The sequence below is a fragment of the Lactuca virosa genome, chromosome 1 (assembly GCF_052849685.1).
Source record: "Lactuca virosa cultivar CGN04683 chromosome 1, Lactuca_virosa_CGN04683_v6, whole genome shotgun sequence".
NCBI lineage: Eukaryota > Viridiplantae > Streptophyta > Magnoliopsida > Asterales > Asteraceae > Lactuca > Lactuca virosa.
Genome location: NC_136426.1, coordinates 290,757,875 through 290,784,069, shown reverse-complemented (window position 1 = coordinate 290,784,069; position 26,195 = coordinate 290,757,875).

Genomic DNA, 26,195 nt, shown 5'->3' with positions numbered 1-26,195 from the left:
CTAGAATTGGATTTGACTAAAATGATTAAGCAATTGTCGAGGACAATCTAAGGTTTACCAAAGATTGGTTGCTCAGGGATAGTTGGAAGTATAGTGTTATTTTTGGAAGGACCATATTCACATATTCTAAAAAGAGGCAACTCTTGTTCAGGAGTGATAGTCAAAATGGAATGTGGAAAATGCTTTATAGTTGGAAGTTATTCATCTATGTAAGGCTAGAAAAACTTAATGCAAGAAGGTTATTTGGATGGAGTTGATCTCCATTGGAATACTCTGTAATGTTTGTTGACAAGTCTTTATGACTTTGTACATAATCATTACAAGAGGATCAGTGCATGTAAGTTTAAAATCTAACAGATTTTGGTAAATGGCAAGATTTGGAATTCTTGCATTTACAGTAAGGGTTTGGGACTGTGAAATGAGAATCATTGGAGTAATGTTCAATCGATCTATTTCACAAAGTAAAAGATCATAGACAAACATAGTATGTATACTTGGTGTATGGCATGACTAGTGTTTAGAAAACACAGTGTACATGCTTGGAGCATGGGACAATTACTGTTTTAATTCAAGTATAAAGTTGATAGCTGAAACAGTATACAATGAATAATATGTAATCATATGGTGATAAATAAAAGGTGTTTTATTTATATTCATAAGTTCTGAGACCATATTGGATTCGATTATTATTGTGTTTCACTTTGCATGTTTTGACTTCCAGAATAACTAGGTCGTTCTTCTTGACTGACTAAGTCATTCAAACTATCCACAGTCGGTCATATGTTGGAAGTAGATATGAATCAAGACTGTCATGAATCGGGTTTGTAGATGTCCAAGGTAGTGGACATAGCCAAGAGGTGCAAAAACTTCATGAGTGCTCATAAGTTCTGAGTATTGGATTCAACCCACGCTCATTTGAATCACTTCATGGATTTTATCACGAGTGATCATGAGACGATAATATCTTATATTCTTCAAACCTAGAGATATGAGTTGTTACTGTGAGTTGGTTGTACATTGATTGCACGAAAACGCATTGGTAACTCGATGTTATAAAACGTGCCTTTGTGTATGATTCAACAAGTAGTAGAACAAGCCATATGAGTCGAAGTTTATCCATTCCTTTTACCTTCGGGATAAAAGCGATATCTGTGGGCCCCTCGATGATTTACTGATGACACATGTGAGTGCATGGCCAAGCCAGGACTGTTTTGATTTGTTCAATCAGTCAGTCGTCATAAATCGGAAATCGGGAAACAACAGATGGATAGAGAGAATGATTTGTAATCCATGTCTCAGTCCATATGATATCTAGAATGGAGGAATATGTGATCACTTATCTAATGGGCAAGTTATTGACAAAGGTCAGAGTTCATCGGCAAGGTCAGAGTTCGACGGAAGCTTTTGAGAGCTACGATTGCTAGTCGGTTCTTGAAGTCATACTTGCAATAATAGTTTTAGACTTATCCAAGTGGGAGACTGTTGGATTAATGTCTAAGTCCATAACTATAATTGGTAAGACTTGACCCGACCCGGCATGGTCCATTTGGATTGCATGGCATCATGCATTTCGATAGACTAAAATGAGAGAAATAGCACTTAAGGTTTGTTAATATATTATAAGTTCTAATATATTAATAAGATTATTTAATTAGTATTGATCAAGAATTAATCTAGAATTAATTAAGAGATCAACAGAAGACTAATTAAATATATGGGTTGATTGTGTAAATCATCCATACTTGTTTAGTGTGCTAATGCTCCATGGATTATCAAGTTGGGCTAAAACCCATAGGATGCTCCATGGTGTATTTGAACCCATGGATCCAAGGAAATGGAAGGCCATGACAATTAGGGCTTACCCTAATTGTAACACACTATATAAAGATCATATTGTTGGGAAAAATCGGCCACTAGAGTAAGTAAGAAAGGTCTAGCCGATTTTCATGAAGTGTGTATGTTCTCTCAAGTTATTCCAAGTGTATTTGGTGTTGTGTGAACCATTTGAGGTGTCACACTTGGGGCAGTAGGCACTCAAGCTTCATGAAGACATTCTACATCAAAGAAGTTTGTATTCTATCTTGTTATATTCATTGTTTTGTGTGCTAGATTAGGATAATACATTGGATGTTCATATTTGCATGTATAATAGAGAAAACATAGATCCAAGGTATTTAGGGTTGCATGTACACTTAGGAGTGTTAGAATGCTCAAAACCCAACAGTTTCGTCGAAACTCGTTCAGCATGGCCCTCTGGCCCCATACATGATCGCATCCGATCTCAGCCTACTCAATCACGATGGGATAACTGGAAAAAGGCAAAAGCATTATCTGCAACGAATCATGGTACTCGAACCATGACATCACCTCTCAATCTGCTACCAATCATGGTACTCGAACCATGACATCACCTCTCAACCTGCTACTTAGAACCTCCGGAATACCCCTTGTATCGAGTATGGGTCCTCTGCTTTCGGTAGTACAGGCCGATACTACTTGCCACATCTACCCATACTTTCTATACGGACCATCCCAGAGTTTCTAGGTAGCTACTCAACCTTCTCGATCACCAATCCTGTCACGTGTGTTCGCTCCCCAGCGAAATGCTCTACTATGTCTGCGCACTCCTCTGACCATGGTCACCCCCTAGGCTTTTCCTAGGTTCTCACACTTCTCCGCCATCAGCTGCTGAAGAACTCCTAATGATGTCAGCCATCTACCTCCTGAATATCGTCATATTCATTTAGTAGCTGACTCCCATCATCGAGAGTTCCACAAAGCACAAAGCTAGCAGCATTCGGGAATCGAATAATCTCCACCAGCACGTAAAACCACTCTAGGATACAAATCTATTGGCTCTATTCACACTCAGCAGGTGTCACCGAACTCAAGCAACTGTACCCCATGCAGGCATCTAGCTACTCTATCAGTAGGCTCCTCCAATGCTCATCTAGGTATCTCTCCTAGATTACTCCTTTACTCGAAGATCTATCTCTGAAATATTCCTGCTGGATACTCTTACTCAGCACATACTCGAAAGCACATCACAGATAACAACAACTCCTAGGCTAAGGCATCACAAATCAGGCCACTCTAGTCCTAAAATACGAAATACCTAGCCTATCTCTAACATGCATAATATTTCATAAAATATCTCATACACAAAATTAAGGGTATTTTAGGAAATCACCGTTCGGGCGCTGGCTGATTGTACACACTGCTCCTTCTCGTTTTCTCTTAAACTCTTGCTCGTTTTAGAAAAATCCTTTCTTTGAATTTTTTTTTCAAATCCTCAGAATGAGTCCACATTTACCCGAAGGCGCATCTGAATCCCTCAAACCAAGGCTCTGATACCAACTTGTAACGCCGTAAATTTTCAAAACAAATTTTTCGTTTTAAATCATATAATCTTCATACCACATTTATTAAAATCTCATTTATTTAATTTACAAAACGCAACTCCATGTTTAATTACTTAATAATCCAGGATTCTCGAAATATAATTCTTTCTCTGGTGTGTACAATCTAGCTAGTGTCATCCTGCGATCCTAATAAAACCTGAAACACCTAACACATAACACGGTAAGCACAAAGCTTAGTAAGTTCCCCAAAATACCATGCACATACATTTAGCCACTCGAGGCTATAACTCTAAGAGACCTTCCGGTCAATGTTTCTCAGTGGGACCTTCCGGTCCCACAACTCTTGCCACATCTACCCATACTTTCTATACGGACCATCCCAGAGATTCTAGGTAGCTACTCAACCTTCTCGATCACCAATCCTGTCACGCGTGTTCGCTCCCCAGCGAAATGCTCTACTATGTCCGCGCACTCATCTGACCATGGTCACCCCCTAGGCTCTTCCTAGGTTCTCACACTTCTCCGCCATCAGCTGCTGAAGAACTCCTAATGATGCCAGCCATCTACCTCCTGAATATCGTCATATTCATTTAGTAGCTGACTCCCATCATCGAGAGTTCCACAAAGCACAAAGCTAGCAGCATTCGGGCATCGAATAATCTCCACCAGCACGTAAAACCACTCTAGGATACAACTCTATTGGCTCTATTCACACTCAGCAGGTGTCACCGAACTCAAGCAACTGTACCCCATGCAAGGATCTAGCTACTCTATCAGTAGGCTCCTCCAATGCTCATCTAGGTATCTCTCCTAGATTACTCCTTTACTCGAAGATCTATCTCTGAAATATTCCTGCTGGATACTCTTACTCAGCACATACTCGAAAGCACATCACAGATAACAGCAACTCCTAGGCTAAGGCATCACAAATCAGGCCACTCTAGTCCTAAAATACGAAATACCTAGCCTATCTCTAACATGCATAATATTTCATAAAATATCTCATACACAAAATTAAGGGTATTTTAGGAAATCACCGTTCGGGCGCTGGCTGATTGTACACACTGCTCCTTCTCGTTTTCTCTTAAACTCTTGCTCGTTTTAGAAAAATCCTTTCTTTGAATTTTTTTTTCAAATCCTCAGAATGAGTCCACATTTACCCGAAGGCGCATCTGAATCCCTCAAACCAAGGCTCTGATACCAACTTGTAACGCCGTAAATTTTCAAAACAAATTTTTCGTTTTAAATCATATAATCTTCATACCACATTTATTAAAATCTCATTTATTTAATTTACAAAACGCAACTCCATGTTTAATTACTTAATAATCCAGGATTCTCGAAATATAATTCTTTCTCTGGTGTGTACAATCTAGCTAGTGTCATCCTGCGATCCTAATAAAACCTGAAACACCTAACACATAACACGGTAAGCACAAAGCTTAGTAAGTTCCCCAAAATACCATGCACATACATTTAGCCACTCGAGGCTATAACTCTAAGAGACCTTCCGGTCAATGTTTCTCAGTGGGACCTTCCGGTCCCACAACTCTTGCCACATCTACCCATACTTTCTATACGGACCATCCCAGAGATTCTAGGTAGCTACTCAACCTTCTCGATCACCAATCCTGTCACGCGTGTTCGCTCCCCAGCGAAATGCTCTACTATGTCCGCGCACTCATCTGACCATGGTCACCCCCTAGGCTCTTCCTAGGTTCTCACACTTCTCCGCCATCAGCTGCTGAAGAACTCCTAATGATGCCAGCCATCTACCTCCTGAATATCGTCATATTCATTTAGTAGCTGACTCCCATCATCGAGAGTTCCACAAAGCACAAAGCTAGCAGCATTCGGGCATCGAATAATCTCCACCAGCACGTAAAACCACTCTAGGATACAACTCTATTGGCTCTATTCACACTCAGCAGGTGTCACCGAACTCAAGCAACTGTACCCCATGCAAGGATCTAGCTACTCTATCAGTAGGCTCCTCCAATGCTCATCTAGGTATCTCTCCTAGATTACTCCTTTACTCGAAGATCTATCTCTGAAATATTCCTGCTGGATACTCTTACTCAGCACATACTCGAAAGCACATCACAGATAACAGCAACTCCTAGGCTAAGGCATCACAAATCAGGCCACTCTAGTCCTAAAATACGAAATACCTAGCCTATCTCTAACATGCATAATATTTCATAAAATATCTCATACACAAAATTAAGGGTATTTTAAGAAATCACCGTTCGGGCTCTGGCTGATTGTACACACTGCTCCTTCTCGTTTTCTCTTAAACTCTTGCTCGTTTTAGAAAAATCCTTTCTTTGAATTTTTTTTTTCAAATCCTCAGAATGAGTCCACATTTACCCGAAGGCACATCCGAATCCCTCAAACCAAGGCTCTGATACCAACTTGTAACGACGTAAATTTTCAAAACAAATTTTTCATTTTAAATCATATAATCTTCATACCACATTTATTAAAATCTCATTTATTTAATTTACAAAACGCAACTCCATGTTTAATTACTTAATAATCCAGGATTCTCGAAATATAATTCTTTCTCTGGTGTGTACAATCTAGCTAGTGTCATCCTGCGATCCTAATAAAACCTGAAACACATAACACATAACACGGTAAGCACAAAGCTTAGTGAGTTCCCCAAAATACCATGCACATACATTTAGCTACTCGAGGCTATAACTCTAAGAGACCTTCCGGTCAATGTGTCTCAGTGGGACCTTCCGGTCCCACAACTCTGGCAGACCTTCCAGCCCTACCCATGATGACCTTCCGGTCCTAACTCTGTTGACCTTCCGGTCCAAACCATGTTGACCTTCGGGTCCAAGCCATGCAACATATACATATCACATAAAGCAATATCACATAACAATTATAAGCACATAAGACCTTCCGATCAAACATAATTACCACTATAGGTAAGGTATAGTGAGAAGACTCACCTGGCACTGCTGAAGTCCGCAGATAATACTCCCGCTGCTGGTTGACAGGTTCCCGAACTGTCAACTTCAAACAATACCCAATTAATAATTGGGTTCCAACCCCAAGGTCCAAAAGTCAAGAGATGGCCAAAGCCCAACATATGGCCCAATTTTCCAAATTGGGCCCAGACCTCTACATGGTCTTTCCTTTAGACCCGTCCAATTATTCTAATCCAAACTCTTGATATTCCCGTGGCCCAACATCACATAATCATAAAGGCCGGCCCAATTTTCCAAATTGGGCCCAAACCCTTACATGGGCCTTTCCCCCAAAGCCCATTTACTTTTCTGAACCAATGATTTTCCAATGGCCCAAAGGTCCAAGCTCATTGGGCCTAAATCAAGGCCTAACTACATTGGGCCCACTAAGGCCCATTTCATCATTAAAGGCCCATTAGGGGAAGCCTAGCAAGGCAAGCCCAACCAGAAGTCCATTACTCTCAAATCCTTAGCCATTAAGAGCCCAAACCAAAAGACAAGTCCAAACCAAGCTAGCCCATCATCAAGGAGTCCAAAATCTGCACAGATGTTGCTCACGTCGTGAGGCTTCATTCCTCACTACGTGAGGTCGTGGTTTGTGTCCAGGAACTACCTCGAATACATTCTCACGTCGTGAGGCTTCACTCCTCACGTCGTGAGTCCAGTTCTGGCCAAAAATGAGCATTAAGCTCCTAATCCATTAAGCCATAACATGGGACAGTCTAGAGGGTCTTCCTTGACCCCAAGGACCATAAAAATCGAAGCTTTTTAGTCACATATGTCCAATACATGACTTAAATACTAGTTAGGTAAAAAGATGGGTATAAACACCAAGATTCAAACTTGAAGCCCATAACTTGCATCAAAATCTAGATCTAAGAGTTCTAGCATAACAAATGACTCAATGGTCCATAAAGTTGCCAACTTTATGGATCTCATGCATGATAATCCCATATTCATGCGAATAAGGTAACCATAATGTAGATCTAGCAATATTAGAAGAGAAAGGTGGGATCTTGGAAGCTTATAAGGGCTTATAAGCTCAGAAGTGCCACAATGAGAAGCTTGTCTTGACAAAAAGGAATCACCACACGGGCTTCTTCTCCTTCTTCAAAGCAATCACACAACAAAAACACCAACAAAGGCTCAAAGGCTTCAATGGAGGCTTAGATTAGGGTTTCCAGAGGTCTTGGAGGTAAAAGAGGCGGAGTAGAAGCAACCCTAATCATTCCATACCTTTAAATACCCGAAAATAAGGGTTTTTTATACATCATATGCGTCTCACGTCGTGAGCACTTCTTGCTCACGTCGTGAGCCTTAAGTGAGCTTTGTCAACAAGTCAACAATGACTCCCCCGAACCACTCCAACTTCAAACGGCCATAACTTCTTCGTTTCAACTCCGTTTTTGACGTTCACGGAAAGGTGGCGTGAAGCCCTACGCTCCTAGCAACTCACCATGACCTTAAAACTTCCCGAACAAAACTCAAAATCCACAAAAAGGTCGAATTGTCAAATTACGATTATACCCTTGGCCTCTAAAGACACAACCGAACACTTGGATCACTTATACCATAACACCCACATCCAAAATAGGCCAAATCCTTCCTTTAACAAGGCCCCAAACCTTATGACAACTGTTGATTGGGCCGCAGCCCTGAACAACAAAGCATTTTCAAAATCGGGTATTACAAACTCTAACTAGATCTAGCGAGTGTCTCCGTCAGATACACTCTTCGTGGTTAAACAATAGATTTGAGAAAAATATTGTTATAATGAATGAGGAGTGTCGTCAGTTGGTCAATTCAGTTTTTTGAGAGTGTGCTGCTTCTAAGAATCGAGATTGAGTTGTTGTTAAGTAAGGTACAAGATTGAAAATAATGCTTTTGCATTCCAAGTGCAGAATCCCGTTCATTTCTTGGTTAACAGTCAAGCTACCCTCATTAAGTAAGACTGTTGGTCTTGCTAAAGAAAAGCTTAAGCTACCTAAACAAAGATAGGGGAGTGTGGAACGACTATTTTATTTTTTTCGGATGCAACTGGAACAATACTTTTTGATTCTCTACGGGCAACCAAGCCTGAGTGAGCTTTCTTTTATGCTATCCCAAGAGACTGATATGGACTTCTTGGGATCTGTAGATTCTTCATTATATAGTATATCAAGTACTGAGTCAGATGCGCAAAGCGCTCCACCATTTCCGAAAATCCTAGAAAGCATAAGTCATACATTAAACAAATTACTAAATGAAACCGAAAGGCATTTACCTCCCGAATGGTCCATGGCAGACCTTGTTCGGGCTGTAAATGCGGATGATTTAAGTATCCTAGTCAGGGATTTTTATGACTTACAATCAAATGGAACTCATAGTTGGTTAATGGAAGAGGTTTACAATCTTCTCGATTTAATCAACTATATTTTCTAATGAGGTTCTGGAGTTCTAACATTTTGAATTTCTCTTACATTCTACGTTCCCGAAACGGATCCTATCAAATATTTCACATTTTCTATGATCATCTCTATTTCAGGTAATCGGGGAATCCTCCTTAATAGACGAAATATTCCTATTATGTCAATGCCAATTGAATCAATGTTATTAGCTGTGAATTCAAACTTTTTGGTATTTTCCGTTTCTTCGGATGATATGATGGGTCAATCATTTGCTTCATTGGTTCCAACGGTGGCAGCTGCGGAATCCGCTTTTGGGTTAGCCATTTTCATTATTACTTTCCGAGTCCGAGGGACTATTGCTGTAGAATCTATTAATAGCATTCAAGGTTAAACATGAATCTTAGAGAGTTAGCAAAATATGAAGTTCTCTTTTCATTCTCTTCTTTCTTTTTTCTTTTGACTTGGTTGGCAGGGTCAGGGCCTTTCTCGCTGGGCGAGCGCATCTGATTCTAAAGTCCTTTCCTAAACCACTTCCCATTCAGTTGCTGAAAGATAGAGAGAAGGCTTTCTAAATGAGATTGAGTTCCATGAATATGCAGGCTAGAAAGATGCTTTTTGCTGCTATTCTATCTATTTGTGCATCAAGTTCGAAAAAGATCTCAATATATAATGAAGAAATGATAGTAGCTCGTTGTTTTATAGGCTTTATCATATTCAGTCGGAGGAGTTTAGGTAAGACTTTCAAAGAGACTCTCGACGGGAGAATGCATGCTATTCAGGAAGAATCACAGCAATTCCTCAATCCTAACGAAGTAGTTCCTCTGGAATCCAATGAACAAGAACGATTACTTACGACCAGCTTGCGAATTTGTGGCACCGTAGTAGAATCATTACCAATGGCACGTAGTACTTCTAACTACGAAAAGATAGTGCAAGCTTTGTTATGTCGAAACCTAAATGTTAAGTTAGCACCACTTCCAAATGCCACTTCTTCCCGTCGCATTCGTCTTCACGACGATCTAGTCACAGGTTTTCACTTCTCATTGAGTGAAAGATTTGTCCCCGTGTCTATGTTGAAACTTTCTATAGTAGAACTCATTCGGGAGGGCTTGGTGGTCTTAAGAATGGTTCGGGTGGGGGATAAGTAAAGAAGACTAATATAATAGAATTCATGTTCATGCTAAAAGAAGAGCGGATCTAATACCAACACGACTTCTTTCCCAAGAAGTGCAGCAAGTACTTTAGGAATTTGGGGATTTCATGCCCCACTAGTGAGTTGCCAAGTGCCCTAGGAGGGCCATTCTACTACAAGATCAAGTTGGAGCCTGGAGCCAAGCCCCTTAACTTACTTAGAGTGGGGCTGGGTTTAACAGATGCCCCCCCCCCCCCAACTAGCATCTATTAGTTAAGGGGCTTGGTTGAACTCACGGAAGGATTGAAGGAAGTCATTTTTTCCTATTTATATTCTAGCCTACAAGGCTCTTTTTCCCTATCTTGCTGGGGAAAAGGTTGGGGAGCCCTTATTTTATTCAGGAAAGGGAGCCCTGGGCATTGATTATCGGGCGCAACCTAACCATCAAGAACAAGTATCCACTTTGATTGCAGATGCATATCCTTTCCCGTTCTTGTCTTTTGTCTAAACTTGAATCTGTGGTGAAAGATCAAAATATTTTCAGGTATCATCCTTTCTTCACTCGCCCATTATAGACAAGACTGGGAAATATTGGTCGCCTAAGGAAGGAATACCAACTATTGATTTTAGAGCTCTCGTCTTATTCAGTTTTTTTAGATGAATTTTACCAAGCTTTCGAAGAACAGTTTATAAAAATGCCACACGCTCGTTATGATTATGAAATTAGCGTTTCTCTTGGGATTATAAAATGGAATGAACTTCATGTACCCAAATGGGAGGAGTTCTTGAATGGACTAGGTCTTGTTGGAAAGGTTATGTGTTTAGTCCCAGGGGGCGACCCAGTTACTTGTACTGGGGCTTTCATATCTGTGGACCATAATGGCTTTATTCAGATTATTGAAACCCGTTCTTTGGAATAGTTTTTTTTATAAGGGCTTAGTTACATTTTTTGTTCAAATATGCAAATCTTTATACCTAATTTTTGACCCAAGACCTTACATTAATCACCAGAAAACCCCTTTTTTTATTTCAAGCTCAGTGGTAAAGCGGTCGGCTGGTAACTGACTAGTTGGGCATAGGTTCGAATCCTACTTGAAAAGCTTCCCTGGACTTTTTTGACTCTCTGCTTACTCCATCCGTAAGTAAACTCGTAGAATAGGGTGTCATCCACTGACTCCTAATTGCGAGAAGAGAATTTTACTCCTAAGTCATCGAAAAAGAAGAGGCCTAGCTATGATATGAAATGGCTCCACGGATGACTGGGGCTTAGGGAAAAAGAAAAGGAAGATCGTCTTGACTCTTTTAACTATGGTAAATTAGTTAGAATGTAAACGAAACACATGCTTCACTCTCTCTTTCAGTATTTTGAAAAGAGGGGATCCGCCGAGTTGATTGAGTTGTCCTCTCAAAAGAAGAGACTGGCTAGTGATCTCTTTATCAAAATCTTTGGAACAAATGGTTGCCCTTGAAAATGGGTGTTTTTTTGTGGAAACTAAGACAAATTAAGAATGTCATTGTTGTTGATAGCAGTTTTCCCAGGTTTGGAATGAATTTTGCCTCCAAATGTGTTTGTTGTTCCTCTCCTTGCATAGAAAGAGTGGATCACCTCTCTCAAAGTGATATTCCTAGGATAATAGGGTCTCATTTATCTCCGAGTCTCAATGTGGATTTCTTTTATAAAGCTCCTCTCTTCACCATCTTTTGGCTTCCTGGTTTAATGGTGCCAAATCAAAATCATAGTGTGGCTTTCATGGGATCATGCTAGTGAGTTGTGCTTGTTGGGAAAGGACATTTTTCTTTATCGAAATTATCTGATATCTTTAGGGGGACAACAAAGCTGCAAATTGTTTGGCTGCTTATGGGTATACTCATTCAGACTCCATTTTATTTAATAGCTTAGGGTCTCTTCCTTTTGATTCTAAAAAGCATGTTCATAGCCAAGGCATGTTCTTTTTTAGAGCTCCCTAGCTAGTTTTGATGTTTAGGGGTAAGGACTTTATGTCCTCCCCTTCTCTTTTCTTTTTTTTTCAATAAATATCGAAAGCGAGACGATAGTTCTCTGTCGGGTGAGAGAAGAGATAGAGCACGGTATTCTCACGAGCCGAAGTGCAAAGCCCGGTAGCTTATCCGTAGTTCGGAAGGAAGCCCCCTATGAATCCTTTTGAGGTCACCAATGCTCCAGCCGTGTTCATGGACCTCATGAACCGCGTGTGCATACCGGTGCTAGATTAGTCTGTGATAGTATTTATTGATGTTATCCTGGTCTATTACTAGACCCAGGAGCAGCATGAGGAGCACTTGCGAGAGGTATTGGATACCCTGAGGAGGGAGAGGTTGTACGCAAAGTTCTCCAAGTGCGAGTTTTGGTTACACGAGGTGCATTTTCTGGGGCACCTTGTCAACCAGAATGGTATTCTAGTCGATCCGGCCAAGGTGCAAGTCGTGATGAGATGGTAGGTTCTGAGGTCTCCATCCATGATTTGTAGTTTCCTTGGGCTAGTTGGATACTATCGAACATTTATTTTGGATTTCTCCAAGATAACGGTACCCCTGACCCGAATGACGGAGAATACTGCCATTTTCCGCTAGGGGGCTGAGCAGCAGGCAACGTTTGATACTTTGAGGAAAAAGTTGTGTGAGGCGCTTATACTGGCCTTGCCTGAGGGAGTCGAGAATTGTGTGGTTTATTGTGATGCATCTGTTTCGGTATTAGGCGCAGTCTTGATCCCGAGGGGGCATGTCATTGCTTACGCCTAGAGGCAGCTGAATCCTCACGAGGCGAGTTAACAAACACACGATTTAGATCTAGGGGTAGTGGCTTTTGCCCTCAAGATTTGGCAACATTACCTCTACTGTGACACCCGTCAAAATTTGAGTCGGTTCTAGAATTGATAAACTTAGTTGCACGTGTAGGCACGACACTCTCTAGACTTTGTAACTAAAAGCTAAGTTATAACTGTTGGATTAGTGTCTAAGTCCATAACTATCATTGGTACGTACTTGACCCGCGAGTAGCATGGTCCATTTGGGTTGCCTATCACCTTGACAATTTGATAGGCTAGACTTTTGAGAAGAGGTTATTTATGATTTGTTAATATATTTTAAGTTCTAATATATTAATATGAAATCATATTATTTAATTAGTATTGACAAGAATTAGTTTGGAATTAATTTTGTGATCAAAAGAGACTAATTAAATAAATGGGGATTGATTTGCTAAATCATTCATTCATATAAAGTGGGCTTATGATCCATGATTCTTTATGTTGGGCTAAACAAATATGGTAACCCATGGATACTCCATGGAGGTTAAAACCCATGGAGCATGAAGAATATGGAAAGTCATGCACATTAGGGTTTACATGGTGTAACCCTAATGTTGCCACACTATATAAGAAGCCCTTTGGTTGGTGAAATTGCACTAGAGGTTCCTGAAGAGTCATAGAGCCAATTTCTTGTGTGCATCATTCTCTCTCAAGTTATCCTTACTCCTAGGTGTGTTGTAATTCCATTTGAGGAATTCACACTATTGGTGCTAAGCTCTTAAAGGTTCAAGGATTCCAACTAAAACAAAAGGTATGTCATCAAACTAGAACTTTGTAGTATAGTTACTCCGTTGTATGCTAGTTAGGATGATGCTTTGGAATATTGAAAGTTTGCATGTATATTAGAGAAAACATAGATCCAAAGCATTTATGGTTTCATGGACACCATAGGAGTGTTAGAATGCTCAAAACCCTTCAGTGGTATCAGAGCCTAGGGTTGTTTTCAATTATACTTGATGCTACTTGTTGTTTAAGCTTAAAAAATCGACTTTCTGATATTCTGGACAGTGGACTCGCTGAGTCCACTGGTGGACTTGCCGAGTCCAAGCACAAATCTGACCAACTCGCCGAGTTTTTTCTTGCACTCGACGAGTTGGTGCTCCAGAGTGTAGTTTTTCGACTTTTAAGGCTAGAATTGGACTAGGATCATTACCCTAAACTGTTTTTGGACTTATGAACCTATTTTTGATGTGGTAATGATCATGCTTATCCAATTTAGAAGATAATTGTCAAAGTTTCATGTTTTGTATTAGTTTATATTATTATTCTAGTTACATGAAATTTGTTTGATATGAATTATCTTGTTCATATGAGTTTAATCTAGATCATGGACATTATTTAACATACTTGCTAGTTTATTTGATGATCTTTATGGCCTTTAATGTACTCCGTAACTTGTCCTCAAGTTATGGAAAATGAAAAGTTTTTCTTTTAAAGACTTTATTAAACTCATAGGTTATGGTCTTGAAGAGTTTTTTCCATAAATGTTTTTATGAACTCCACAACTTGTCCTCAAGTTATGGATTTTCAAGAGTCTTTACATTAAAACCTATATTAAACTCATATGTTATGGATTCCAAAAGTTTTTACATAGTTCAAAACCTGCCCTCAAGTTTTGGAATTTGTAAATGAAGAGTCTTCTTTTGAAACATTTAGTTCCAAACCCTAGAATTTTAAAATTTTAAAATTCAACCCTTATACTATTATAATATTATAGGTTTAATATTTATATATATGTATAAGAGTAAAGTCAGTCTTACCGTTAGTAGGCCTCATTCACGAAGCCGGTCTATAAGGGGGGGGGGGTATAAGGTTACTACCTATAAAATGACAGTTTAATGGATGTCCACTCTCACCCACCGTTCCTTGACTGGTGGAGGGTCGTTAGCCGAATGGGTTTGACAGGACATTAATTTCATTAAAAGTATAATGAAATACTAAGTAACTAAACAATTATAAATTCCCAATCTTAGTTACTTAGTAAAAATGTGAATTTGGTGCTAACCCATGAAATTGCACTTTGCACCTTGTTAAGTCGTTAGTGGAGCATGCGTGGTTAACCGGCACACTAATTTGGACTGATAGTGCGTGGAAAATGGTAGCTTGATGTTAGTTATTGATCAATGGAGCGTGTGTGGTTATCTTGCACATTGATTAGGTGGTTGTAACATTGGGTGTACCAAGCTAATTTGCATGGTTATTCACACTTTGTTTGTGCTTCTCGGCAACCCAGTCACAAACATGAAGGGCACAATCGAGATTTAAACATGTCATTGAAAAGTTCAATGAATCTCAAAGGATCTAGGAATTTCAAACCAATTAAAACTTAATAATCAATTTTGCTTTTCATGGTGGAAATTGGTAAATCGTCATTTACCTACCTTGAAATATTTTACAATTGGATTACGGCATCCCTCTTCCAAATTGTAGAATATTGTGTTGGGTCCTAGCCTTAATATTATCAGTTTGGGTGTTATTTTAAGTACATAAATCAACTAACTTGAATTTCTCCCATATAGATGTCTAGTTCAGACAACTATTGTGTTCCAAAATATCTTGGAACAAGCTTTCCTCGTGAAGATGATGTTCCACGATTGGATCGTGGAAGTGGAAATCATACTTCACTTCCTCCACCTCCTCCAAGGTCACTCAAGCCCTACTTGCAATGAAAAATCAAGATGGAAGACCTGTGTGTACTCATGTCTTGGAGATGAAGTCACATATTGACAGGCTGAGAGTATTAGGTGTCGTTCTCTCGAGGAAGTTTGTTGTTGACTGGGTTCTTCATCACTTCCTGAGTCTTATAGTGAGTTCATTAAGGAATACTATGTGACAGACCATGACATGACCCTTATTGATCTTACCTATTTACTTGTTGCTGCTGAATCAGCAATGATTTGGCGCTTTGGAAAAGCAAATTTGATTGGAAGATCTATTTCCCAAACTTCCATGGACATTGACAATGGAAACATTAGAAGTCCAGAAAAGTCTTCTCTTCCCAATGGAAAGGGATCAGCCATAGTCAATCCGGTTGACCAAATGGTAAAGAGAAAGGCTAAGTCTGAGATTGTCCCGGGTACCATTCCAAAAGGAATTTTTCTGTTTGTATTGCCAAGAGAAGGTGCATTGGTTGTGAAGCTGTCGTATCTACCTCAAAGGTCACAAGGATGGTAAAATCAGAGTGTATGACTTTGCCTTAGGTAAGTCCACTATCTAACTCTATTAAGTTCCTATTTGTAGATCCTTAATACATAACGCGACTAGGTCGCATTTTGATGTTCAGTAGGATCGAAGAAAGGATGCTTAAAGGAAAGAGTAAGCTGAATCTAATCGCGAAGAGATGGATTTCGATCACATGATTCGATGATCGTGTCATAAATGGCAAAATTAGGTTAAGATGTGAATTGTTGAACAATATAATTTCCTTGTATTACCCCAAAAACTCGACCCAATAAGCCAAATTCAATCATTTCGGGCCTGAGCCTAAGAATTGTCAACCCAAAACCCTTTTTGGACCAATGCTTCCTTTTTGGGTCGTGAATACCTTTCTTGGGTCATAGTGAACCCAATACTCCATCTTAGCATTATTTTAGGGCTAAAACACTCTTAATGGGCCTTATTGGACCATGAGGAATTTATTCAAGACTTGTTTGGGCTAACACCCACCATAGATCATTTAATGGGCCGAAAAACCTTATTTTAACATTAATGGGCCACAAGTTGTTATTGGATCTTCTATCTAGGCCGAAAACCACACATGGCTTTAGTTGGGCCAAGAATTAATATTTTTGGATTAAAAAAAAAGAGAGAGAAAGAAAACTTGCCACCTCATTATTACACTACAAGTTTCCAAGCTTTTATCCAACATATCTCCATGTATAAGCTTTCGACCACCATGTTCCTAGGCAAGCATCCCATCAACCTTCAACAAGGTCAAACCCCCTCCCCTCCCCCTTATTCACGGATACAACACACACACACACATCTCACAAGTTCATTTTTTACTTACCTCACTCTCAAGAACAATCCTTCTTCTTCTCTTCAAAAATTTCGAGTTCATCATGATCAAAATCGGGTTCTAGGTTTCTTGGTAAGTTCTATGCTAAAATCAAGTGTTTTGTTTCATGTTTATGTTGAAAACATCCCATTTACACACTTTTGTTGTGTGTTAAACTCTTAGAACCACATGCATTTTGAGATCTCACCAAAAAAAAACTCAAGCTAGGTTCAAAGTTTCTTCATCTACATCTTGAAAACCCCAAGGTGAGCTTCATACCCCCATATCTTTCGTATTTTTCTTGTTTTCGGGGGGAGGATACAAGTCAACTCTCGTTTAACCGTTGGACATTTGCATGTACCATTGTGTTATGTGTTTAACTTTTAGATCTTTACTTGAACATGAAGTTTATCACTTAGATCTTCATAAAAACCATGAGAAAAGTATGTTTTTTCTTATATATTACATGTAAACTTGTAGATATGAGATTATACATCCTAAATAGCAAAAACAAGTGTTGTGCTCAAACATCTATAACATAAACTAAAAAATTAGCTTTTGACAGAAACGTTTTGGACTAATTACGGACTGTTTTGACCCCCTTAATCATAATATTTTTCAAAACTGTTTTACATGCAAAACGTTCAGGTTTATAACTTTAAAACGACTACTCTCACGCGTTCATATGATTTTTCTACAATTTTTGGCGATTTTTACAAAATTGTCTATCATTTCAGGAATAATTTCGGACCAGTCTGTGAAGATGAACATTTTCACACTAGTTTGAGGTAATTAAAAATCTTAATAAAAATAATGAATAAAGTAGACTCATTTTCCAAACTCTCGGAGTTTACAGATCCGAATTTCAAAAACAAGAAATTGTTGTTATCATGCTACAAGCTCTTATACCTATGTTAGATGCAAGTTTGTATAACTTATATGTACTTTTAAAACATCTAGACATGTTAACTTATATATATTCTTTCTTTTATTGGGCCTGGAGTATTAATATACATGTTTAGTGGGCCTTAGTGTTCTTTTACATGCTTAGTGGGCCTTAGTGTCCTTTTACATGTTTAGTGAGCCTTAGTTGTCCTTTTACATGTATATTGGGCCCGGGATTATACCTTATGTGTTTTCTTCTTTTTCCGCGTAAATTTTGATTAAGGTTTTAGTGAAACGTGTCGGATGACACCTATTGAGTGTACGATCGTAGCCTGTAGTTATAACCAGAGTCTCCTAGAGGGAGAGCGGGAGTTTGTGTATAGATCTATATGCGAGTGACACCCCACACCTGAGCTGTTTGCTACAGTTAGACTAGAACAGTCTAGGGTGACAAATCCTCATTATATTTCCGTCGGCGTCCGAAAAACGACAAGACAGACGAAATTGTCATTATTTAGTATGGTTATAACAACTCACTTAGAGGAATTAACATTATAAAATTTACGGGAAACCATTCTATTTTCTTTGTGGATAAAACGGTAACCTATACGCGCTGGTACTCAACCTCGGTGGTTGAGATTCCAGCATTCGCTTACGCAGACAACATCGGGTTGTCTAGGATCATTCTCTTTCTATTTTCGCAAACATTAACACACATTCATTAATATAAGATCGGACACAAATATTTCAAACCATTTCTTGTTCGAAAATATCTGCTTTTTCTGGTAATATTCGCTTCACTTTTACAAGCAAAAGATAACCTAGGACAGTCATGCAAATATTCACAATTTTTTAATGAGACTTACAAATTATTTTTATAGAAATATCGAATTTCTGAAAGCGCTATGAAAACTACTCTAAACAAGTACAAAACCATTTTTATACAAAAATGCTTATGAACTCACCAACCTTTTAGTTGAAGCTTTTCAAAACGACTTGTATTTTCAGGGATCCAGTAACAGGTAATAAGCTCGGCTATGAGATCAAGTGGTTCGACTTCAAGAAATTTTACTTTCTTACTTTTATGTAACTGATGAACAAGTTCAATAATGAAACTATGTAAGTGTGTATTTCCAATGTATGATGTTTGATTGCTATGTTTCATTCATGTTCAATTGTTATGATACTGTACATGAAGTCATACGCCCCCGGATGTTTCCACCGTCCCGGTTCGGAGGTGTGACAGATTATATCAGAGCATTGTTTATAGTGAACTAGTATATCTAACCATACAAGATATACAACTATAAAACAATGGGACTAAAAACACTATGACTAAAAGTATGCCTGAAGAATATAAGTATCTTCTAAAAGTATACATACTTGCTAGAATAGTATCATAATAAAAACAAAACAAAAGTATTTAGATGTTGAACACTACAGTCAAACCTAGGCAGTTATGTAATCATATCTGGAATAAATAGAGCCTGATCAACTTTATTTATTTGAGATACGACCAACATGTGTTTGGGAGTGATGGTGGTGTTGCAACGAGTCTAAGACTCACAAACCCTACATGCAATGGAGCATTAGAGCCAAACCTAAGGCTTAAAATACTATAGGAGTATTTTACGTTACTAAACAATAACAACAAGTCTTAAAACGTATCGATTTCGTACATCAGGAAGCCCTAGGACCAAACATCTAATACTATAGTAGCAGTTTAGAATACCATATGACCTCCACACATAAATCTTCTACATGTATTGCATACCCCCACTCTCGCGAAGGCAACATGACTGAGCTTCACCCCGAAGACCCCTACTACCCTGCGGTAATAGCCAACGAATGGATCGAGGGAGAACCAGAGGAAGTGCAAGGGGAGAAACCAAAAATGGGTCCTGAAGAATACCAAGAGTTGAACCACGAGGGAGAGGATTCTGATGAGGAGTCACACGTGGATGAAGGTGCCGATGAGATCCTTAGCGAGCCTTACCCCTCAGAAGCAATACCGAACCAACACGTAGAACAGGAAAACCTTACCAATCATCTCCGCTCCTTAGAAGAGGAGGTGACCACCCTAAGGCAACAGTTCATGGAAGCTGAGGCTAGGGTAGCCTTAGCAGAGCAGAGAGCGGAAGAGGCCACTCGTGAAAAGAGCGAAATGGTTGGACGCCTCGGGCACTATTTAGGCATATGAGAGTCACTACACTATTCACACTAAGTGTCACACCCCGCTAAAGCGGAAACACAAGGCGTGGCAATATAAAGGGTTTCATAGCAAAAGTTAAAAGACAACACCAACCATAGTATTAAAAATCATTACAACTTTACAATGGGTTTGAACAACTTTTAAAAGAAATTACAATGTAAATTGAAATACAACACATGCCAATGCTCCTAAAAGTGAAGTGTCCCTAAGTGCCACTTACTCGATGATTCCTGAAAAAGCATGTAAAACGAGCGTCAACTATAAAAATAGTTGGTGAGTACTCACAAATAAACAAAATAATATTGGTTCCATGAATTGAAATCAAAGTTTTGATAAAAGTTTCCAATAATAAAAGTATATTGTTAAAATGAGTAAATAAGTTTGTAAAAAAAAACAAAGTTCTTTGTCATCATGAGAGTTAAAGTATGTTGCGCAAATAAGATGCAACATTCATATTCTCATGGAAGATAAAGTTCGTTACTCAAACGAGTAAACAAGTTTCATGCTAAAATGAGCAATCAATTTCGTTGCTAGAAGGAGGAAACAATTTCATTGCTAAAACATGTATATAAGTTTTCAGTAATAAAAGTTCGTTGTTGTAATGAGAAACAAAGTTCATTACTATAAATAATAAACAAGTTTATTGCTATAATAAGTAACGAGTTTGTATGTGTATAAGCAAACAATGAGTTCTCAACCAAACCTATGACTGAAGCCCTATCAAGATCTATGCTTATCGTTCCATACATTATATGGTATCATGCACTCCAGCAATCGGGCGAGTGAGGAGTTGTCAATTCCTAATAGCGCTATCCACAATGACCATCGGCTCAAAGAGTTAATGGTTAGAGAAAAGTGTAAGGGAAGGGCCTTAATACGATAAGTTCTTATGTTCCGTGTTGCATAGACATACATAGAGGGATATAGCAATAAAATAGCAATCATGTTTGATACAAATCAATTTAAATACAACGAACAAATAATAGTTTTTCGGGACATGCTTTTCCACCCCAAAACATAAAAACAGAAAATAGGGGAGTGCGTGAATACTCACAATGCATTGAGATGATGCAAATGATGCCTTGAACTACGTTCCACGTGTACCACTACCGATTCCTACAATAATGGTATTCGCTAGTGAGTCTCTAATCGAAATCTAACACTAGTATACTTACTACTACAATACAATTATGCCAATATTGTGTCAAAATTTAATATTGATAAGTTACAAACATTTTTCTGAAATGGTGAAATTTTATAGCTCATGTGATTAAGACAATTTTGGATATTAATTTCCAGATTTTTGTAATATTAATTGAGGGTATTTCAACACATTTAAATGTGTTTTAAGCTCTTGAAAAGCCAAAATATTATCAAACAATTTCCTAAAATTCTCAAACTTTGCATTTTCATTCTAAACACAGTAGAGGTCTTCCAGAAATTTTCTCTTGATTTTTTGATGTGATTAACTATTTTTCTCAATTTTTAAGCCTTCATAACAATATAAATTCGTGAAAAATAGGATCCAGATGATAAAAATTCCCAAACTTTTTATAATACTGCCATTACACATACTTAAGCTGGGAAAAATATAAAAATGGATTTCCAAACTATTTAACCTAATTTTATGATTTTTGAGAATTTATTCTAATAAAAATTAAAATAAATAGAAAACAGTTTCCAAAATTTCCCAAAGCTTTTTTGTATTACTGTTATTAAATATTATTAAGTTGGGAAAAATATAAAAATGGATTTCTAAACTGTTTAACCCAATTTTATGATTTTTGTGCATTTATTCTAATAAAAATGGAGATAAATAGAAAACAGTTTCCAAAATTGTCCAAAATTTTTGTAACACTGTTATTCCATATATAGAAGCTGTGAAAAATATAAAAGATATTTTTCAATTAGTGTTGCTATTTTTCCTTGTTTAATCCTCTTAAATAATCATTAATTGAATAATAACTATTAAACATTTAAAGTAAATTACCAAAAAATTTGTACACTTCATTTACAGAGTAAATAATCTGGGACAAATACCAAATGTGGTTTTTATATACTGAAATCCGATTTTGTGTATTTAAGTGTATTTAATCTTAGAAAATAGGAGAAAAATAGTATACTGAAGAGAAAAATCATCAAAATTTTTATGTAGCCTCCTAATGTACTACAAGGTGTTCTGGTAAATTTTCACGAATTTGCAATGAGCAGAACTATTTTTTCTATTTTTAGGCCATTATAAATACAAAAATCGGGGAAAAGTAGGAATGCATTATGAAAAATTTTGAAAATATTGTTCTGAGTCTTATACCTCTAGTAGCAACTGCGAAAATTGTTATATATCATTTTAAGATTTTATACAGAGCTTTTATGATTTATTGGAGCCAAACAAAAAGAAAATTCAAAACCACATTAAACAGTAACAAAAATCGATGAAACTTAATGAGGGATCATTATTTAGCATAGGGGTCATCCACGAATTTAACTAGGATTTATAGACCCATAAAGTATTTTATATGATTTATTGCCCTATTTTTTTGCATTAATTATAATAATTCGAGAAAAACGAATTATTTTCTGAAAATTTACAGATCATCTTACATTGTTGGTTGTATTCTGGGAAAAAATATCATTTGAACAGAAAAGAAGTTTTAGGAATTTATTTGGGAATAAATCTTTTATGAACATATTTGAAAGCTTTTAACAACAAACTTTGATCATCAAGCATCTAAGCTTGAAGATCATCACATGCATGTTGGTTTGAAGATCATTAATGAGTTTCATATGTTCAAAAAATCGTTTTTGATAGAAAACATAGGGTTCATGTGGTGTTTTTCCACCAAAACATGTAGAAAAGTGTATTTCCTTGATTTTGACTTAGGTTTAGGTCCTTCGATTTCATCATTTACAACATGCATGTTGTTTTTGGGTGAAATCCTACCACCATCATCATCAAAACCGTGAGTAGGTGCAAGTGTTCATGATTTTACAATAGAATGGGGTAGAAGATGGAGAAAATCCATGAAAAACAAGTAAAACATGAAGGAAAAGAGAAGGGGAATGAATGATTTTCGGGTTTACCTTTAAGAATAACATCAAATTTTGAGGTTTTTTTAGTAGAAATGGCTGAACTTTTCTGAGATTTTCGTGAGTTTAGAGGGAGAAAGAAGAGAGAATTCAATGAATGATGGTAGAGTGTGTGAGAGAGAGAATGAAGAGGTGAAGAGTGTGGAGAAGAGAGAAATGATTATGTGTTTTGGGAAGAGGAGGAGGGTCTTGGGAGAGGGGAGGCCGAGATTTTGGGTGAGAGAGGCTCCCTCTCTCTTGTTTCTTTTATAAAAATTTAAATCTTTTATAAAAATATCAAACTTTTTATAAAATATACACTAAAATCAAGTTTTTATTCATAAAACCTTTATTTTTTATTTATAAATTAAGGGTAATGCTAATGAGTTAAATTTTATTTGCCATGAATATATTATACTAATTTTAATTATTATAAGATACAAGGTTTATAATTATTTTTATAGAATTTTTAAGGTTAAAGTTTGTAAATATGAGTTTTTAGGGCATTTAGGGTTTTTGAGAGTTTGTAAATCTTTGGATATCAAAATTACTTGAATTTTGAGACTTCAAACTATTTTAGAGTTTCATAACTCTTATTCAAATTAGAAATATTGTTTGTAATTTATTTTTATTGGTTTATTGGCATTCTATGTATTGATTCCGAGATTCAAACGAAATTGAGGAATCAAGTATACTAGTCCTAGTTTCAACTTTGACTTAGTTTCTATGAGACTCTGACCTAACTTTTACTACTAGGTCAAGTGCATGATGTGTGTATATGATTCATGAAATGGTGTTCGAGTCAAAGAGTGACCCAAATATGGATAGTCACTACAGTTAAGTAGTAGTAGAATTCACATATCAATGTGAAATCTAAGTACACCATCCATTGTTTCTATCTGTTTTCCAAGATTCTACTAGGTTATAACTTAGCTTCTAGTTACTAAGTCTAGTATGTGTCGTGCCTATACGTGCAACTAAGTTTATTCAAATCTGGAACTAACTCGAATTTTGACGGTTGTCATAGTCTCCCCCGGTTGAAAGAATTTCGTCCCGAAATTCAATTCGTGACGTATTCTATTAGAACTCAGTCGAATACAATTGTATAGTTGGAGAGGTGGTGACTTGAAGAGCTCTTTGATTATTTTGGGTTTATTTCCTCAAAGAAGAGCCCAACTCTTTAGCTATAGTCAAATTAGTGTTTCCTTAATTCGAGTTCTTTCGTCTAGATTATGGAAAATTTGGGTCATGGAATCATGATCCAACCATAGCGACCTATTCGAAAATATTATCTAGTTAGATATTATCTAACTTAAAAGAACGTTATAAGTTTTGCTGAAGCACCAACTACACTGAGCGTTAAATCCGCATTGATGCTTAAGTCGCATTCTAAATTAGCACTAAGTGTAAATTCGCCGCCTAATAAAGAAGAGATTAGGAAAAATTTGTTCACTTCCGAGTTAGCTATTACCTCTGGAAAAGATATATTTCGAAATAAGAAGGGGTAGCATGAATGAAAGGGAAGCGATCGAGGGTAAGTTCCTAAAAATACGTACTAAGGGTAGGCAACGAAGTTTTGGTACATCTCAAATGTAAAGGCTATTTAAGTGTCGTCTACAAAATAAATTACGAAATGATTGAGGATCTCCGAGGCTATAATTACTACTACGGTTACTCTTACAATAATAGAACTATATTCGAAGAGTATATATAATTAGAGAGTCATTGTTTCTAATGAAGGCGGTGAAAGTTTATGATAAATTAAATCACATTGTGTAGATGGCATTTTAAGTGCTTAGAAGTGATAAAAATCTCACTGTTATCAAAATGTGTGTGTAGAAATGATAATTAATCTCACTATTATCAAAATGTGTAATAATTCCAAGATAATGAAGATATATGTGTGGCGATCCAACAAAGTAGTGAAATAATATAAAGATTAATTAAGGTTAAAGGTTTAAGTCGTCATTAAAGGAATTTGTATAGAAATATTTGTATTAAACTTTTGAGAAATTGTCCAATTGTCAAAGTCAGGACAAATTCAAGTTTACGAGGAGTCAGAATACTTATGAAAACAAGTTTGAGAGTTTAGGAACTCACTGAAAATTGCAAAGTAATACTATTTTAAGAAAGGTGTAAAAATGTCAATCTTTGAAAATAGTGCATTCATAGTTTAGTGTTTCTACAAAAACAATCATTTAGAGAATAGATAATCGTAAAATTCAAAACTTTTGATGTATTTAAAGAAAAGAAGAAACACAATGAAATATATCCTTCACATATATTTTCCGGATATAGAAAAATTATAAGCATAAGAGTATTCATCTTCTGTATTAATTGTAAGGAAAAATACAATGAAAATTGCATTTTATATCAAGTTTCTGAATTTAGAATGAAAGGGCAAATGTAAATAAGGATCACTTGTTTATTGATATTTCAAAATAAAACAAGGTGTATATGATAAAAGGCGTAATTGAATATATCAAAGTTGACTAAATAAAAATTATTCCTCACGGCTATACATGTATTAATCGCTCAAAATGAAAGGATAGACTTCTAGTATGTATGTGTACAAACATGATACCAGGAGAAGCAAAATAGACAGAAACAAAGTTAGACAATGTATTATGTTACTATTATGGGTGTGCGAGATCTAAAATCATAAGGAGAGCAAGAAATCAAGTGTGGGGGAAAGAAAAAGGAAGGTGGCGGTGGCAATGATTGTTATTGTTAAAATTATAAGAACAATACGTATAGGTAGATTAAAACCAGGTTGAGATATATTTCAAACTTCAATATTTGATGTATATTGATGATTAAATAGACATGTGGGAGTTTTAAAGTGTTTTCTAAAAATTTATGAGTTATCTATTAAGTTAAACTCCATTTGTGAAAAAGAAGCAACACTAAAACTTGTAATTGAAATTCCGACAGCTTTGACCTTTTTGACTGGAGTTCAACAATGGTTAAAACGGATAAGGTAAAGACTTAACATATTTAGATGAATAATTGTGCATTGTCGAAAGTGCGCCACTGGAAATTTAAAAGTGAACACTAAGTTTTGCAATGCTTTATATTTTAGAATCTTTATAGATTATAAAACTATATTGAAGCAAAGTACACAAATAAGGTATGTTTTGAATCACAAGCGTTAGATATGTCTTATAAACATGTTTGAAGTAGACATTTGCATAAATATCATGTTGTGTTTTTGAGAAAAAACATTAAAGTAAATTACAATGTCTAAATGAGAAAGCGGTTAAATGTGTCAAAGCAAAAGTGGTTTGGAAAATGCGAGGACGCTTTTACATATAATAGGACTTCAATGTTATATGTTTAAGTTTT